Genomic DNA, 7,817 nt, shown 5'->3' with positions numbered 1-7,817 from the left:
TTGGGAAACAGGAAAAAGTCACACGGTGCAAGATCAGGAGAATACGGTGGCTGTTCGATGGTATTTATTGAATGTTTGGCCTTAAAATCGTTGATAATGTTGGAACAAATTGAGGTGAATCGGAACAAGCCGAGCGTTGACACGTCGCATACACAAATTTTCCACCAAAATCAAACGAGCCATCTCACGACCGATGCCTAGCTCTCGTGCTATCTCTCTAACACTCACATGAGGATTTTGGAACACGATTTCCTTTGCCTTTTCAATGTTTTCGTCGGGGGTAGAGGTCGAAGGTCGTCCAGAACGCGGCATGTCTTCGACGGTCGTACGACCGTCCTGAAAGGCTTTGTACCACTCATAAACTTGAGTTTTCGATAAAACTGATTCCCCATAAGCCTTTTGTAGCATTCGCAAAGATTCTGCACACGAAATTTCGTTCGAAACACAAAATTTGATGCAAACTCTTTGTTCAATATTTTTTTCCATTGTTTTTTTCGCAACGCACTACTGAGGTGAACTGGTTTAAACAGCTGCCGTAAACGAACTGTCTGACAGATCGCGCTCATTTTTGGCATAGTAATTGTCCTTAATTGCTGCCAAACTACATAAACTTAAAATATCGAAGAATATACAGCGCGCGAATTTTAAATGAGAATTTCCGAAAGCTTTTCGGTCACAATGTAAATAACTAAACAAAGTAAAAGGACTTGGAAAATACAATTTTTTTCGCATCAAAAAATTAGAGTTCGTCTTATTAAAACCACAAAAAATTAATTAAATTAAAAAATTTAATCATCAAAAAATCGTTCTGTAATTGTCATAGCTACAATAATCTCATCCTTCATTACTACTAGAATAAATACTTTTATTGACCTCGATATTGTTAATTTACTGGAATTAGCTGTTTACTCACTGCAAACCGTAAGCACTTAAAACATTAAAACGCTGAGAACTAAACATTAATTAAAATTTGCAAAAAAAAAAAAATTAAAAAAAAATTATTCCTTCATTATTATTCGTTGTAGAAATGCGTCATTTTATGCTAAATACTCCACACATATAAAGAATAATATATTATAGTTTATCTCAATTTATGGGAAAATCCAAGCAAAATATATTCTCTTGACTCACAATGTCAGGCAACATTAGTCAGCAACATGTTGCTTGACATTGGAGACATAAATATCAAAGCCATTTACTTCGTTTTAATCTATTGCAATTAATGTTTTACTTTATAGGGGCGCATTCATATATATATATACATTCATATATATATGTATGTTAATAATAACGATAGAAAAATATTGAATATATTAATAAAAATAAATGGCGGAAGTTTAGTAAACTATAAATGAGTTAGAGTTCTGTTTTTATTTAATACTCTACACCTTGTTTAGGTCTTCAAATGAAAAATAGTGGCACCACTTTCCCCAAAATAGAAATAGAAAACAAAAAAAACAATATTCCATCCTACTGAAATAATTAATAATGGTATGCTCAATATCTATTATTGCAGCATTTCCGAAGTTTATAAAAAGGGGTGGTCAAACTACAATTCACCTATTTAATTTATCTGCTTTAAGGTTAAACAAAATAATTAATATTGCTGACCTATAATCAAACTGTGAATCCACAACACATTTCTATTTTTTGAACAAATCCTAAAATCCATATGAGAATGGTATATTTTCATAGTATACAAATGCGGGGATGTGCCAGCAAAAAATTCATTGTCATAGTTCAACGTTTTTAAAATAAACATTTTCGAAGTTTAGTTAATTCACCTATTTATGTAAAAAACTGTAATCTCCATTGTGATCTTATGGCATTACTACTTTCTGAACAAATATTGGCACCCATATGGATGTATAGTCTACAACTGTATAGTTAATACTTCAGTCTATGTTAGAAATTGCACAACGAAGATGCGATCTTAGCATGTTATTTGTTATCAGTATGGCGTAAGAATATACCAAAGCTGACAAAGAGTAACAAATAAGTCACGTCAATATAAACTCTTTTTCTAAGGCCTGGTCAATGGCGATGGGTACTTTGTGCAACTATATCAGATTTATAATTGACGTAGCACTATAGAGTGGTAAAAACGATGCTATAGAAATAGTTGATATTTTGTGCCACAACTGACCCTAACCGAACAGAAGAGATTCCGCCTTTCGAATGAAACCCAGAATATCCGCCGTTGAGGCCCTCCTAATGTCAGAAGGAGAGAAGGGCTGAGCACTCACAGAGAATGTGACTGGAAGTCTCGTCTGCTTCTAGGCAGAGTCGATAGTCTATTTCTTCGGACAGACCCATTTTGTTAAGGGGATAACGCAGTTCATGGTGATCCGTTCAATGTCCTACCAGTAACTTCAACTGTGTTCTGCTGAAAAAAAACACCTTACCGTAACTGTAGGGATGTACCAGCTCTTTAGCCTGACGGTTACCTAGAATGTCGCGCCAGTAGCGACTTTTCTCGGTTGAAAACTATTTTTCAATCAGAGATCTAGTTATAGATCTCTTAATTACTTAATTCACAATATGGTTTCGGTCCATAGAAGAAAAAAGCTATACTAAACCGTACAACTATTTCATATTTCATTACAACTATCCATTATTGACTGACACAGCAGCAGCACATGCTTTGCCTATATGCTAGATGTAATAAATAACGTGGCTATCTAGCATTAAATTATGTTGGGTTAGGTTAATTTGCCTAACCTATTGCGTTAGGTCTCGCATAGACCTATTGGACCTTTGCGGTACCAGATAGAGTGCAACCTTTATGTAGATTTTACAGTAGATAGTTTCAAAATTCAAGTAGTAGTTGAACCGTTATTCCTGACATAGAGTCAGCAAGCATTTTTTTTTTTTTTTGAGAGTTATGATTTTATGTATTGTGAGCATTAAAATAATAAATTCACATTTTAAGACCATAACTAATATTTAATAATGACGACAAATGTTTTCAGCTGACTATGAGGGAACTTACAAAGAAAACTAAACATTCTTTCAATTTAATTTCTAGAATAGTTTATTCGGCATTTTTAAAATCTATTAGACCAATTTCTCTATTAAGTGAGATCAGTAGCCAAAAATTTTTTCAAACATTAAGTAAAACAAAAGTATAATAAATCAATTGGTTTGGATAATTTTATGAGAAAAATATTCATAAATTTATAAATAATTATTGCTTTTATTTATTTTTTTTTGTTCTATTAATTTTTCTTACGTCCCTTTATAATGATGTGTTAATCCCCTATATATGAACACGCCTGTATGAAATAACTTTTAAAACCAAATAAGTTTAATATATTTTTTTTTCTAATGTTTTCAAAAACTTTTAATTTCTTAACTTAAAAAACTTAAAATTTAAATAACATACAATCGTTATCATAATAACAATAGTTTAATAGTATTACACTACAGATAGCTATATTCTAATATATTATAATTATATATATGTAATTTACTGTTAATTTTAATTATTCAAATTTTATAATAAAATATTTTTTTCTATATTTTTATTATTTTTTTTTTATACAATACATTACAGAAATATTTTTCCAAAAATAAATTTATGAAATGACGTAAGCAATTAAATATGTTTATGGTTTACAGGTGGTCATTTCTAAACTTAGAGAAAATAAATAAATCATGAAATCAATATTTATAATTATGACTACATCTGCTTTATCAATTTTTGGCAACATATATATGTACATGCATATAATTGGTTTTACAATAACACAATTGTTTACATATCACATATTTAGACTTTTGGAACTACAGTCTCATGTGAACCTTGGGCTCCTTAAAGGTTGCGTAGCGGGTGTTTTTTTTCAATGCGAGGCTGCTGACCTTGCGATCAACCTCCAACCTGGAAGACTAGATCCCCTTATTTGTAAATCTAGTGATAAAATTGGTGTTTATTAGCTAGATAGTGTCACACTTCTGCCCCTTGCATCTCTGCTTACATATTAACTTATACATATTTACTTGTAGAAAACTTATAAAAATTTAATAACTTCGAAAATCTTAAACCTACAACTATAGAGAGGTGCCAGTTGTAATCTATATTGCTTTAATTTGCTCTTCAGATAAGTCTTTTGGTTACGTCTTAAATCAATAAGCAATAAGGAATTCATAAAATACATGAAATACTTTTTTTAGATAAATTCTTTTACATAAACTTTGAAATAGGCTTTGAAAACTCCCCATAAATTAGCTTCTGTTCGATCTTATAGCTTCTGTCAGTCATATACATGATCGCATGGTAGTTAATGGAAGTAAAAAAAATCAACTTAAACTTAAAAATCAACCGATCAAGAATAATTGGTAGTTTTGGTGGATAATATATGTAAATATATAGTTAGATATAATATAAATTAAGTAAATATTTACTCTTAAAACAGTACCTTTCGTTTGTTATGAATGGTAATATAGTATAATACCAATAGATAATAGATAATAAATAATAAACTATTGAACTAACATGAAATAGTTGAGAAGTTAGTAGATTCAGAATGCAGATTATGCCTCGAAGATGAGGTAACTACTATGCATATTCTTTGTGCCTGTCCAGCTTTAATAACGCACAAAAGAAACTTGTTTCATATGATATTTTTGTCACCAGAATAGATTGAGAGCGCTTCTCTAGAATTAGTTCTGGACTTTGTTCACAAAGCTTTCATTTTTGAGTTTAGCGATATCGAATTTTGTACATTTCTTTCATACAACAAGCATACTTAAGATAGATGCTTAGTGAGTATTATCTTTGTAATTATAATTTATCATTTGCAGATTTATGTATGTACTAAAAAATAAACTCAGACTTAAAGATAAAGATAGTTATAGATATGTAAAGATGGAATAATATATTTTATTGGATGTAAGAATGTAATATGATTGCAGATATGTATATCTATGTATATCTATTAATTAGCTTCACTAATTTCACAAAAAATCTTATCTGAAATCTCTCGATGTTCTTGGACCCTAGATTCTAATATACATACTAATAGTAAATAGTAAATAATACATACTAAATAGTCAATATTAAAATTTTTATTTTAACTTTACATTGTATAATATAAAATAAGATAACTAAACCTTATATCACCGACCTCGATTAAAACAATGGATTTAATTTCATTGGAGTGAATATTAGGTGGTTAGGTGGTTTATTAAGAAAGCAATTAAACTTTACCAGAAGAGTGGGGTTTTTACTTCAAGCTATTGAATATTAATTAATGACTGGACGGTTAGCTCTTTTTAGGCGGGAAGTAGTGGATAAAAGTACAAGATTCCTAGTAAGGGGTTAACATTATTAGTATAATATAATAGTATATTATATTAGTATAATATATTGTACTATGTATTATTATATTAAACTTATTGATTAAACAGATGTTTGTGTATCACCAATATATAGTACGAGTGTGAAGTTTCTAATAAAAAATATGTTTTTAAAGTGCCACAATCACATTAGTTGAAGATACCAATTTACGCAAAACAAGTTGACATTTTAGTTGACAGAAAACCCTCACAATATTTTTAAATTGAAATTACAATTGTCCTGTCTCTAAAGAACAACTATTATTTTATAAATAATAGTTTTCACACTCAGTTTTTGTCCCATAGAAGGGAAAACTACCGGTCACTGCACAATATACGTTTACTTACAAAATTAAAAAATTCATTTTCTTACTTTAATAATTTCACATTTCTAATAAATTAAATTTGTTCTATTATATGTTAGGTTGTGACTTATTTTACTTTAACAAATTAACGAAAGGTAATTTGTAATAGAATTTAAAAGAATTTAAATCTAATTAAGTGCAAAGTAAATAAATTCAAGTAGTAAAAATAGAGCTATTTTATTATAAATTTTACAACCAAACTTCTTGGCTATGATTTACTTTCAATGTAATAAAGTCCTGCTATGACTTCTGTTAAAAACTATGTAGGACTTATGTTGGAAAGTGGGTTATTGTGATTCTTTGTGTCGACACGCGAAGTTATTTATTCATTACAGCAATTAACTAACTTACTTGGCTACTATATGTAGCTATACATGTACGTGCAAGGACTCACAACATGCCTCCACTATTGACCAACGAAAATCGGGGTTAATGCCATTAAATGGTGTTTATGTATCCTCAATATAAAAAAAAAACCTGCCGCTAGGAAAGTACAAAAATTACTTATTCAAATTCAATTTTTCTTGATTAAATATTTTTTTTTGCACTTTCAGTATTTCCACGATAATAATTTAAGTACATAAGTATACAATTAAAATAAGTATCGCATTATAAAAATTATCAATAGTTCGCCTTTATACTCGTACTTCGGTCTCACTAGGTACTGCTCTGCTCTGGTCATGTCTGCGCATAAGTGTGCTTAAATAATTTACGTTACTTTCTAATCTACCAATACAATTTTTATAGTATCTTTGCTATTTTTGAAGTTGAAGAGTTGAAGTGTTGCTAAAATATATTCAAGGGAACATGCCATTCATTTGCTAACAACGTATCTACACAAACGGAAATACAATCAAATATTAATTACATTTATTTTTATGGCACCTTTCTACGCACATTACGTGTTAGATTATTTATACCACTTCACTTTTCTGGATTTGGTATCAGAGAGAATTTGTTCGATAAACGCTTGATTGTAAGTAGCTTTATCGATCGATTAGACAGACAATCATTTGGGAAGTGTGTAATAAAATAATGGTTGATAACGTATGATTAAACGATTTACAGTCCCACGACACACGCATTTCACGCAATGTCTAATTTAAATAATTTTAACAATAGTACTAGATAAATGACAAGCAGATTTATTATTAATTGTGCAATTAAAAAATTAGTGTATGTTTTAAAAATATGTTTGATTAGAACGATTAATTTCAAAATTATTCGAAAACATTTTGCTTTAGGATTTATTTCTTCCTTGGAGATTCACTAATTCTTCTGCATATCAAATCCTGCAATTTTACTAAAAACATTTAACGTAATTAAGCAGTTTATCCAGACGACTATTTTGGTATTAAAGGTCAAAAGAAATATATATTATTTATTATTTAAATGACTATTATACATACATAGTATAAGTAAGATTTATTAAATTTAATTAAATATTAAAGAGATAAAGTCGACATCGAGCGCCTCTATACTCTCAAGTCCCGTATGGATTATATACACTCTCTATGTCATAATAATAGTAACATTAGATGAATTTAATTTATTCCATAAAGATAGAGGTGAATGAAGTAAATATTTATTTGTAAAACATCAACATTAAATTAAACAATACATTAAAAGTATTAACCATATTTATCATAATAAATATTTAGATATAGTTTATATTTTTCAATAATTTCTAATACATATTTTGGACCTGCACAACAATATAAATTGATTTAATAATCTCCAGCTATTTGTATGTTAATATGGTCACCAATATGTAATTAAACATTATTTTACTTTTTATCTAATTAGATAAAATACAATTCTTTTTTAAAGTCATAATAGATATATCTATTATAATATTGATAGAAACCAAACCTTTGAGGTCAAGCCAAACCTTAATAGTTTTATCACTTCATCCACTAAGTGCGTTTTCATGTTAGAATTTTTTAAAAATTCATCGATCTTATTTTCGACAACGTCATGAAATGATAAGAATATTAGTGTATATATGTACCATATATGTACATACTATAGATTATGAGAGTAGATATATATAATAAGCATTTGTACTAAATTGTGTCAAAATTTAATTTAAAAATATTAATATTTAGCTATTAT

This window comes from Teleopsis dalmanni, chromosome 2 (assembly GCF_002237135.1).
Source record: "Teleopsis dalmanni isolate 2A chromosome 2, ASM223713v2, whole genome shotgun sequence".
NCBI lineage: Eukaryota > Metazoa > Arthropoda > Insecta > Diptera > Diopsidae > Teleopsis > Teleopsis dalmanni.
Note: the sequence above shows the minus strand (reverse complement) of the source record.